Here is a 12,957-nt window from a genome sequence, read left to right on the forward strand (position 1 = left end):
TTAACCCTAAGTTAAGGTTAATCCCTATACAAATAATACCCTAATTTTCGTGTGTCTCTCATCTCTAAATTCGTACATCAAGTTACAGCCGAATTAATCATCTATTATTACTCAATCACCTTGTTATGGGAATCCGAAATCAATAGCAATCATGCTTTATGCTCTTACAGGTTCCACAGGACGATCTGGGATGTTTTATCACTTGAATCGAATCATGTTTATTCCAACACTTATATGTGAAGAAATACTAAACTTATTCGGGAACAATGCGGTTGCGAATGGTGGTGGCGACGGGTGACGGAGGTGGTGGCGACGGGTGACGGTAGTAGTGGTGGCAGCGGTGGCGGTGAAGGTGGCGAGAGCGGCAATGGTGGTGAATATAAAAATAACTGATGTTAAAGGTAGTAGTTTAGTTATTTTAATGATTGAGTGATATATATTGTGAATTATTTTATTAAGTGTACTATATGTATATTAAGTGAAAATGTTTAAATTAGTGAATAAAGTAAAGGCTAATCTTGGTTTTCCGAAGGCCAAAATTTTAAGAAAAAAAGAATCATTTCCTTTGTTTTATTAGATAGCATAGATATAGATATGTTGTTTAAATATTAATATTATAACTATGAGATTGGTTATTGTAAAACAAGTATTAAAGTAAAACAAATAGAATAAAATTTTGACCCTTAGATCATGATAAAATTAATACACGAAGATCTATGAAGTACAAGAATATATGTTGATGTACAATGATTTTCATGATATTTCATTAGTTTATTTTAATATTTGTTTTATCTTACCTAAAAACTTATAACTATAACTATGGGTTGTGATCATTTGAAACTAAAATTTTCATGAAAACTAGAAAAATGGCCAAAACACACTGTGATCTGAATTTAACATAAAAATTTTTTCAATAGAAAACTCATTGTTTTAAGTTTATATCACAATGGGTTTGAACAATTTTATGATTTTCACGCACTATCAAAAACACACTAAAACTTAACACAATGTGTTTTTTGAAAACACAACAAAAATACATTGTATTAGATTCAAATCACAGTGTGTGTTTTTTAGTTTTCACCGAAATTTAGTTTTCAAATGAACATTTCACTACTAACTATATACTAGAAACAAAAAGTACATATATGTTTAAGATTGAAATAGATCGAATAAATCAAATGGTATATATGGAAAGGAAAGAATTCAAATATAAAGTCCACATGCGAACATTGCGAAGCTCGTTGAAGTACATGCACCTAATCATCATCAGATCGCTTCATCACCCCACATACTTGTAATCACCCCATAAAGCAAAAATACCATATATCATTTATCGTGAAATAAAATGTTCAAATTAGTATCTTCGAATTTACCTACGTATCTCTAACCGTTTCAATTTTTCCAATATATAAATTTACCTAGAATGTCGTTTTTAAAAAAAAATAATAATAATAAAAAATTACACTACTTAAAGATCATTGATTCAGCATATTTTTCAAACGATACATTATCATATTCATATACTTCAATTAATAAAATAACATTTATACATATACTACAATTAAGTTTTCAAAACTTTAAAATACATAAGTGTTGGTATTACTTTTAGTAACATTTTTCCTTTTCCAAGATGCTAATTAAAAATATATTGTTTATGTTTTATAAAAATAGGTATCTGCGTGATGCGGCGGTGTAATGACGGTGACAACGGTGACGGTGACGGATGGTGGTGGGTTCGTGGCGTGCGGCGATAACGGATGCGGAGATCTAATTAATGATGGCGGCAATGGTGGTAACGGTGGGAGTGGCACAGAGCGGTAGCAGTGAGTAGCATAGATTATTGAGGTAATGTGATTTTGATAGATTTTTGAAACTTAAAACTCAACAAAGATGAGTTTTGCTTTACAATATGCGAGGCAAAGTATCCGCGCGATGTAGCGGTTTAGTAGCGACGGGTGGCGGTGGTGATGGATGGTGGCGGTGGCGGTGTAATGACAAAGGCGGTAGCGGCGACGAGTATAGTGTAGATTATATTGATATGATATAAATTGTTGAATGTTGAAAAGTTAAAAGTTGAAAAGTGGATTTGTTTTATAATATAGTATAATACATATTTATTAAAATATGATCATATGAAATGATAAATAAAAAAATAATTTTTTTCTCGGGTGTTTTTTTTTTCTATTTATATATATGAATATTTGTATTTGTATATTTATATATATACTAAAAACAAACTGGTTTTTACAAGTTTCTATGCATATGGTACAACTACACATACATGCAACTTTGAACTCTTTACCTTTTAAACCTCTAAAGATTTTACCTTTTACATTTAAGTCCATCATCTTTTACTACTTCACATTTTAACTCCCTAAAGTTTTCTCTTTACTTTTTAACCCCCAAATTTAAGCCCATCACCTTTTACTACTTTACATTTTAACTCCCTAAAGTTTTCTCTTTACTTTTTAACCCCCAAAGTTTTTTCCTTTTACAGTTTAGCCCATCAAATTTTACGTCTTTACCATTTAATCCCCTAAAGTTTTTATCTTTTACATTTTAGCCTATCAATAAAATGCTTTATTGTTACAATGTTGTAAGAATTATATACCCGGTGGAATGAACACTTTTATTAATCAAGATAGTCCTCAATCGAGTGCTATCAACAATACAAAGAAACAAATAATCGTCCCCCTAACGGATACGATTAACTAAACAAAACACACACATACAACTTACCTCACTACACCTCTCAGATGAGCAAGAAACACTGAAGATCAAGATGATCTTTTACAGGAACAAAATACAAAGACAGAATACAGATGATCAAACAAAACGGAGAGAATAATAAAAGAGGAAAAGAACTTAACCCTAAAATAGAGAAATAACATATATATATGCAGCCTTCACCGATCTTCCACCAAGTTACAATAACAGTCCCTACAGTTTAAGAAAATACAAAGCAATAGAAATAAAACCCTTACCTTTTACCTGTTTTACAATTCTGGCAAAACTTGAGTTTTCAAGTTTGAAATATAAAAAACCAACATGTATATTTAACATCCTCCCTCAAACTTGAAAACCACTAACACTTAAATGTTTCCCAGTTTTCCAAACATATCAAATAGATTCAATCTCTTGTTCAAACTCTTGTGTTGAGTAATACTCAACCCTTTAGTAAAAATGTCAGCTACTTGATTCTTAGAATCAATCTTCTCAACTTTTATAAGACCAGAAGTAACTTTTTCTCTAACAACATGCCAATCTATTTCAAAGTGCTTAGACTTTTCATGAAATACAGGATTAGAGGCAAGTTGTATAGCAGAGCTATTATCACAAAACATATCTATAGGGAGAGAAGAATTAACCTGAAGACTTTGAAGCAGATTATTTAGCCATATAATTTCACAAGTAGCAGATGCCATACATCTATACTCAGCCTCAGTGGAAGATCTAGAAATAGTAGCTTGTTTCTTGCTCTTCCAAGAAACAAGAGATCCTCCCAGAAAAACACAAAAACCAGAAACTGATTTTCTAGTGCTAGGACACTTTGCCCAGTCAGAATCAGTATACACAATAAGATCAAAGTTATCTTTTTTATTAAATTGAATACCAGTACCAGGAGCACCTTTCAAATACCTGAGAACCCTTAAAGCAGCCTTGAAATGAGACATTAAAGGAGCATGCATATGTTGGCTCAGACAATGAACAACATAAGATATATCAGGTCTTGTATGAGTCAAGTATATAAGTTTACCAACCAGTTGTTGATACTTAGAAATATTAGTCAAGAATTTGTCATGTTCAGATTTAGTAGAACTAAGAACAACATTAGCAAGAATAGGTGTATGAATAGGTTTTGGCAGCAAGTAAGCCATATTCATGTAAAACTTCCAAACAATACTTTCTTTGTGTCATACATACACCTTGATCATTTTGCAATATTTCAATACCCAAAAAATACTTTAGGAAACCTAAATCCTTAATCAAAAATTTCTTACTTAAAAAATCTTTAACTTCATTTACTTCTGAAACATTATCCCCTGTGACAACAATATCATCAACATACACTAGCAGAGCAACAAAGCCCTTATCAGACTTCTTAGTATACAAAGAATAATCAAATTTGTTTTGAATAAAACCATTTTCAATTAAAGCATTAGTCAATTTAGTGTTCCATTGCCTAGGAGCTTGCTTAAGACCATATAAAGACTTGTTTAGCTTGCAAACTTGATTATTACTTTCAGAAAAACAACCAGGAGGAACTGTCATATATACATCTTCTTCTAAGTCACCATATAAAAAAGCATTGTTCACATCTAATTGGAATAAGGACCAACCCTTTTTCACAGCAATACTAATAAAACATCTTACAGTAGTCATTTTTACAACATGACTAAAGGTCTCTTCATAGTCAAGACCAAATCTTTGACTAAAACCCTTAGCAACAAGTCTAGCTTTAAACCTCTCAATTTCACCAGAAGCCTTATATTTTATTTTATATATCCACTTACACCCTATAGCTTCTCTATCTTTAGGTAAACTAGTTAAAGTCCAAGTATTATTCCTATTAAGAGCCTCAATTTCACAGTTCATAGCTTCAATCCATTTAGGATCCTTAACAGCCTCATCATAACAAGAAGGTTCAAAACTCTTATTAAGAGTGGTAGAAAAACAATAATTCACATTATTAAGAAGACTATAATTCACATACTTTTCTAGTCCATAAACCAAATTTGACTCAACAACATAATCATTTAACCAGACAGAAGGTTTATGAGTTCTTTCAGACCTTCTAAGACGAAGGTTACCCTCATTGTTATCAACATTATCAGAAATACCAGACTGAATAATTAAAGAATTTCCCTCAGATTGGTATTCATCACTTATTGATGTTGCAGGTGCTCTACCAGAAGTCTGGGAGCAGTTGCCATCATCATTAAGTGTACCTCTCCCTTCATCATTGGGATTAGAAGCAACACTGTTTTGGATATCACACTCTAGACTATTAAAGAAATTAACAAGATCAAGATCAGAAACTTTTTCAACACTTTCAGAACTTTTCATTTTAAAAGGATAAATGGTTTCATAAAATTTAACATCTCTTGAGTAAAATATATCATTATTTTCAAGACTTAAAAGTTTATAAGCCTTTTTAGTAGAAGAAAAACCAATTAAAACACACTTCACAGATTTACGAGCAAATTTATCATTATTATTTAAAACAGTAGAATAACACAAACATCCAAAACTACTTAAATGGGAGAGGTTAGGTTTTCTTTTATAAATCATTTCAAAAGGAGATTTGCCACTTAAAACAGATGAGGGTAACCTGTTAATAAGATAAACAGCAGTTAGAACACATTCAGTCCAATACCTGAGAGGAATTCCTCCCTGAAACATTAAACTTCTAGCCACATTTAATAAATGTCTATGTTTTCTCTCAGCTATACCATTTTGTTGAGGAGTATGACTACAAGAAGTTTGATGGATCACACCATTTTCATTAAAAAATTCATTCATCTTAGAATTTACAAATTCTGTACCATTATCAGACCTAACAGTTTTTATATTAACTTTAAATTGATTCTGCAGAAGAACATAGAATGACTTAAATAAACTGAAAACTTCATCTTTTGTTTTTAACAAATAAACCCAGACAGCTCTTGAAATCATCAACAATTGTAAGAAAATATTTATAACCTTCCCTACTAATAACCTTATAAGGACCCCACAAATCAATGTGAATCAACTCACCAATTTTATAAGTTTTATGATCACTAAGAGGAAAAGGTTCTCTAACTTGTTTGGCTTTATGACAAACATCACAGACAGAAGAATGTTCAGTATTACCAAGATTTAAATCAGATTTTAAGACAGTTAATACTTGTTCAGCAGGATGACCTAATCTACAATGCCATTGAGACTTAGAAACATGAAAAGACATACACACAACATTGTTAGACTTACCAATAACATTACTTTGCATATCAAACAGATAAAGACCATTATTCTCACTACCAGTCCCCAGAACATTCTCCCTTCTCAAATCCTGAATATAACAAGTAGTTTCATCAAAACCAACAAATAATTTGCTATCCTTAACCATTTTATGTACAGACATAAGACTAACACAATAATTTGGAACAACAAGAACATCATATAACACAACACTTGAAGTCAGTTTCAAATTTCCAACTTTAGTGACTTTAGCCAAAGTTCCATTAGGGTGACCAACAGTTAGGTTAAGACTAGAAATATCAACAACATTAAACATATTTTCATCAGAAACAGTTTTATGTTGATTAGCCCCAGAATCTATGATCCAACCTAACCAGATTATGAAGTTCTTAATAGTATTAGCACAGAAAAATCTATGAAAATTTGCATTGAAAAACACATTGTTGTTCATAAAAGTGGGTATACCTGCTATATTAGACTGCACAGCTGCAGACTGCTTGTCACTCAACAAAGACATTAACATCTGCATTTGTTCATTAGTGAAAGGCATAGAAGAAGGAACAGGTTGCACAGATTTCACATTCTCATTAGAATTTTGATCAGATTTCATTTTAACATCACAATTTGCATTAAATCCTTGTTTATAACCATGATTTTGTCTAATAGGATTAGGATGTTTCTTAAAGCCTGGAGGATAACCAACAAGCTCATAGCATCTTTCAATAGTATGTCCTATCATATTACAATTCTTACAAACCAGATTAGGATTAGGACCTCTACTATTATTACCAATTCTCTTATTATAATCAACAGTTTTAAACACAAAAGCAGTAGCATTAGGTTTATTCTCAGAAGCAGATAATTTATGATTAAACCTATGTGACTCTTCTCTAGATAACACACCATAAGCACTTTTAGCATCAGGTAAAGGATCTTTAGTTAACAAAGTACTTCTAATTGGTTGATACACATCATCAAGACCCATCAAGAATTGCATAAGTTTAATCAATTTATCATGAGTAGCAGTCTCAGTTCTAGCATCACAAGTACAAGTAGGCAGTTTAGTAAGAGTATCAAATTCTCTCCACATGGAATTCAATTTATGATAGTATTCAGATAAAGATAAGCCACCTTGTTTAAAAGTGTTAATTTTATGCAACAGATTATAAATCACAGAACCATCCACTTTATCATATGTTTCTTTTAACTCAGTCCAAACTTCAGAAGCATTTTCAGAAAACACTTGCCCTAAATACACATCTTGAGACACAGAACCAAGCAACCAAGATAAAACAACAGCATTACATCTGTCCCATTGCTGGGATAAAACAGGACTAGAAGCATAAGCAGTTTTCACAATAGTACCATCAATAAATCCCATTTTATTTTTAGTTTGCAATGCAAGTTTAATAGCACTAGCCCAAATTCTGTAATTCTCAGTACCAACAAGTTTGATAGACACAATAGGAACACCAGTAGTATCATTAGCATGAAGGTACAAAGGACTACCAATATCAAGACCACTCACAGTAGTTATACTAGTATCACCCATATTTAGCAATGCAGACAAACACAGAGTAACAAATAGACAGCAAATCAACAAATAAAGAAAGAAAAGAACAAATAACACACAAAAACAAAAGCACAAATAAGAAGATAATAATAAAAAAAATATCTGGAGTTTAACAGATCACACAAGGTTCAATATAGTTTGCAGGTAAGACTACTACCAGGATTCCACTCTTCTTCAAGGAAGAGGGTCAAGGCAGTCGTACAAAACCCTGTAAATCAAGACAAGGCAATCCACCAGACAATGGAAAGAAGACTTACAGTGCTATCTGAAAAGAAGGAGTTGAGGGAGAAGAGAGTATCACCAATGATACTCAGCGGAAGCAACAAACCAACAACCAGAGAAACAAAATTAGGGTTTATAAGATGAAAAACCCTAATTTTATATACCGGAGATCTTGCGAATCACAAAACCCCCAAAAAATACGAATCCTAATTTATCCTTCAAACCCTAGACCTTCAAATCACCGGTAACCTGGCTCTGATACCTTGTAAGAATTATATACCCGGTGGAATGAACACTTTTATTAATCAAGATAGTCCTCAATCGAGTGCTATCAACAATACAAAGAAACAAATAATCGTCCCCCTAACGGATGCGATTAACTAAACAAATCACACACATACAACTTACCTCACTACACCTCTCAGATGAACAAGAAACACTGAAGATCAAGATGATCTTTTACAGGAACAAAATACAAAGACAGAATACAGATGATCAAACAAAACAGAGAGAATAATAAAAGAGGAAAAGAACTTAACCCTAAAATAAAGAAATAACATATATATATGCAGCCTTCACCGATCTTCCACCAAGTTACAATAACAGTCCCTGCAGTTTAAGAAAATACAAAGCAATAGAAATAAAACCCTTATCTTTTACCTGTTTTACAATTCTGGCAAAACTTGAGTTTTCAAGTTTGAAATATAAAAAACCAACATGTATATTTAACAAATGTCAAATAAATGTTTGTTGGTGACTTTATCAAATTTGTACCAAAACATTGTCATTTGAAAAGATAATCTACTTGAGTCTCGCCGCAAGGTGTGTAATATAATCTGCGGCAATGTGTTTAAGCTTAATGAATCATTGTCCACGACGTTACTATAAAAGCTCCGCGGCAACGCGCAGGTGTTTATTTCTAGTGATATGCTGAAAACAAACTTGAACGTCGCATGAGACAACGCTTAACGTGATTCGTCGCCGAAGCAAATAACGTGCGGGTACTATGTAGTATTATTAAGCCCAATTCAAATTATCTTATTCTTAATTACAATGTAACATATGGTGATCAATATATTAATAGAATTATCATTCAACAATTCCACCACGCGATAAAAGAAATAAGTTAAAATAAGAAGAAAGAAGATGAATTTGTTTCGATCATGCATGATGTCATTTGCTTCGTAGTATGTAGGAGAAACTACTTACAGTCTTCTCATTTTAATTCTCATATATTTAATTTATTTTACATGTTACTCGTACAACTTAGAGCATATATATAGAGTAGATTGGTTTCTGATATATGAATAATGTTATAATATGGTAATAATAAAATGCATGATTCTTGTTAACGCACCTTGCTCACATAAGTCATTATGGAAAAGAACGGCTAGCTATTTAGATTTTAAGATTCTATTCAATTTAGAGATAAAGAACCGCTAATTAAGCTCACATAAGTCATTATGGAAAAGAGCATAATTAACTTGGATCGACTAGCTAGCTAGCTACATTTTGTATTAACAACTAGCGAATTGAATACTAGAGTGCAAAAAATAATTACATTACATATGGTCGGTTGGTGATCTTTGCAAGTTTACTTCTAGCTAGCTGAACTCCCCGATCGATCACAAAAGAATTGAACTCGGTAATTATAAGTATTTAATTGTTACTACGTGCGCATAGTAGAAAGCTTTTTAATTGAAGTTTAGATTAACTTATTACCTAATTAATTAAGGCTAGCTAGCTGCATTGTAATAAAACCTTATTTGTTGTATCCAACCAAATGGGATGGTGTAATTGTTGGTGGTTGTACTTTTGTAAACATGATTAAGGGAGAGAGCTTTGTGTTCTTTCTAAATTCTCTAATCATGTGAATCATGAGATGAAAAGTGGAAAGAATGAATTTAATTATAGTTAACCATTTTGCATGTGGGGTCTTCAATTATTTGAAATTCGCTTTATTTCCATAATAACACTTGCAACCCTTAAATTATTCATTAAAATCGACAAGAATATATTTGCACATTCCATAGAAAAAAACTCAGATCATTGTCTCGTAGAAGTACATCATAGCCGCATATGACATTTACAGAACAGTTTTGTTTGACTTTTCTTTTGAAAGTAGCAACAGATAAATTGACTTATTAATATCTCTTATGTGGGTGCGCCCATGATGGTTCGAATGTTGACAACGCTCTAAAGGGTTTGGTCCCTATGTGGTAAATGAGAATAACGTTGCTAAGACCCTCTCATCACATTTACATATGACATGTTTCAAACCTAAGACCCTCAAAAGAAAATCACATTATATACAAATTCTTTGACCACTGACTAACATCCTAATGACAAATTTGTTTGAGTCACTAAAATAAATCATACTTAATGAGAGCCGCTCAAACTCAAGTTAAAATAGTCAAACTTGTGTCAAATATGACCAAACTTTTAATTTAATTATACAGTTATGTTTATATCTTTAAAACAGTTAATTTCAACTTTAAAGTATTATGTTTATATTTGACTATGTTCAAGTTTAAAGGTGTAAGTCTAGTTCTATTTTTATCATTACATATAAATTCAAAATTCAAAATCTGCTGCTTTGATATATAAAAATGCCAATTACTCTATGAGTTGTTAAAAACTCCTTACTCCCCATCTTGTTAAAAGCGATTTTCAGTGGCTGAGTTCTTTAATTTTAGTAGTGGTTCCAATTGTCATACTTATACGCCATTATTAAGAATTTCTTTAGTTTTCTACTTGTGTAAATTTAATTAACGGTTATGAATTGAAAAATATATAGTTCTCTAATGTTTCGAATTCCTCTTCATTATTTTTTTGAACATTGTTTCGAATTCTTCTATCCTACATGATTCTCAATAATATTTAATTGCAACAAATTACCTGGCCATGGTTGGTGGTAATGGCAAGCTCCACTACTCTATTTTTGTTTTGTATGTTTTGTGATCTATATATCGACTAGAAAAATAGATAATTAAATAGGTTGCAAAACTTCAATTATTCTGTAATTTTGAATATTTATTTTACATAGGTTGGGGACCAATTGAGATCGTGATGATACGGTTGCCAATATTATAAGTTAGCTCTAATAGAAATGTAATCACAAAATATTCTAAAAAGGAAAAAGTGAAATAAAGTAATGAAACTATATCAACGAATTAATTCTTCTTTTGCTCGTAACAATGTAACATATTACTCGTACATAGTTGGACGGTTGGTGAAACTTGAAACGGTAATATTACATCCCTATTCTTTTAGGGCTTAAACCAATAATTTTTATGGTTTAACATGAAAGGACAAATCTCTTCTTCATAATATTAATGAAATTTCTAAAAGTTTTAAGGCTTAAAATTGGAGTTTCCTCTCTTGTGGCTTTCACTCTTGGGTCTAATTTAGTGTTCCAAAATAATGGTTAATTTTGTTTTTACTTGTGATTCTTTTTGTAATTTGTTTATCGGGAAAGGTTAGGTAAAACATGCAGTACCTATCTTAGGTAAAGCAGGGGGTGATTATGTAAAATTCAGGGGGAGTTTATGTAAAATTCAGGGGGGGGTTATGTATGTTTATTAAATTCAAAGGTTTAATATGTAACTTTTTTTCATGTGACAGTACTTAAGCTTAGGTAAAATCTGCAGTACTGATTATTTTCTCTTTGTTTATTATTTATTGAGTTTGGAATTACACGCTTTTTGAAAAATTGTCGATTTGTAAATTGATTTATTAGAGTTGAGTAAAGATTTATTTAAGCAATCCTTTAATATAAAAACAAAGAAAAAACAAAAACAAAATGTGGATTTTCAGTTACCCTTGTTATATAATTAGTTTAGTCCATATATAGGAATCTTTTAATATCCTAATGAATTGTTAAGAAATTGACAAACAAGTTACAACATATATTTGTACTTGGGCAATGAAATACAATGAACTTGATTAGGATCACATTTTCTCAATTTAATATGGCTGAGATTAAAAGTGCTAATTCACAATGGTTTAGTTAGTGATGGACGGTTTAGTAATATATGCATAATTTAGTTTTGAATGCTGTCTAAAGGTATTGATTGAGTATAGACTATAGATAAAACTAAGATAATTACATCATGATTGTTTGCTTATATATATATTCGTATGATTATAAACACCAAAAGATTATTAAAGTTGGAAAGCATTTCTGGTTAATTAAATAAGTAAACGAGCTTAAGTATAGATCATAGATAAAGCTTTAGTTATTTTTAACGATCTTGATGAGCTAGTAGATGAGCCAGAATGTTTTGTGGTTTCATCATACTTTTTAAACATAAAACCATTTTGTACAGTTCAAAACTATAGGCAGGTCCTACTTTAATATCAATCTCGGTCACTTTTTTAAAGGGCTTGTCGATATATGTAGAAGTAAAGTATGTATTTATCATTTTACAATCAATTTCAGGTTTCTTGTCACCTCATTTTCAACATTTGGTTTATAATCATATGATCAACCAAAGATTACAATGACATTTTAGTCTTAAGGAGAACTAACATATACTGAACTTTTACTGATGATGATTATATTTAGCATATGCACAATTTTTACATGTAAATAATCAAATCAATGTACTCATTATTGGCATGTTAAGTTAAAGTAATTAGTTGAAAACTAACATAAAAGAAGTGGGTGGGTGACCCAAAATAGTTTTCTAATGCTTGTGTAGTTATGTGATTAGAGAAATAAACATCCCAATATGATGGGAAAGTTCATGTCCTAGTTAATTGCAAGTTGCAATAGTGTATCTTGTCCAATGTCCTATATAAAAGAGAAAGGTCAAGATCATCCCTTTCTTCAAGTTGTATATATCAACATATGTCCATGTCCTAACATGATCAAAGTATTATATGTGTCATTCCACTCTATTAAATGGCAAGTGGTCTTATTTTACTCCATCTTGCTGTTTGACTTGAGGAGTTTATAGAGGCGTAGCTCATTCTAGATTGGTTAAAGCGATAATAAGTTGTGATTATATATACAAACACATATTAAAATCCTTTGATTTTGTCTTAATAGGCATCTCATATTCCCATCCTTGTTAGAGTTTATTACATACATAATAACATAAACGTCCCTTTGATATGTGATCATACGGCTAGACGCTGTTGAATTATCAACTTAATTCTTGGTAACTTATGTTTGTTATTTACTTTTTGTAGGTAAA

Source organism: Erigeron canadensis, chromosome 6 (assembly GCF_010389155.1).
Source record: "Erigeron canadensis isolate Cc75 chromosome 6, C_canadensis_v1, whole genome shotgun sequence".
Lineage (NCBI taxonomy): Eukaryota > Viridiplantae > Streptophyta > Magnoliopsida > Asterales > Asteraceae > Erigeron > Erigeron canadensis.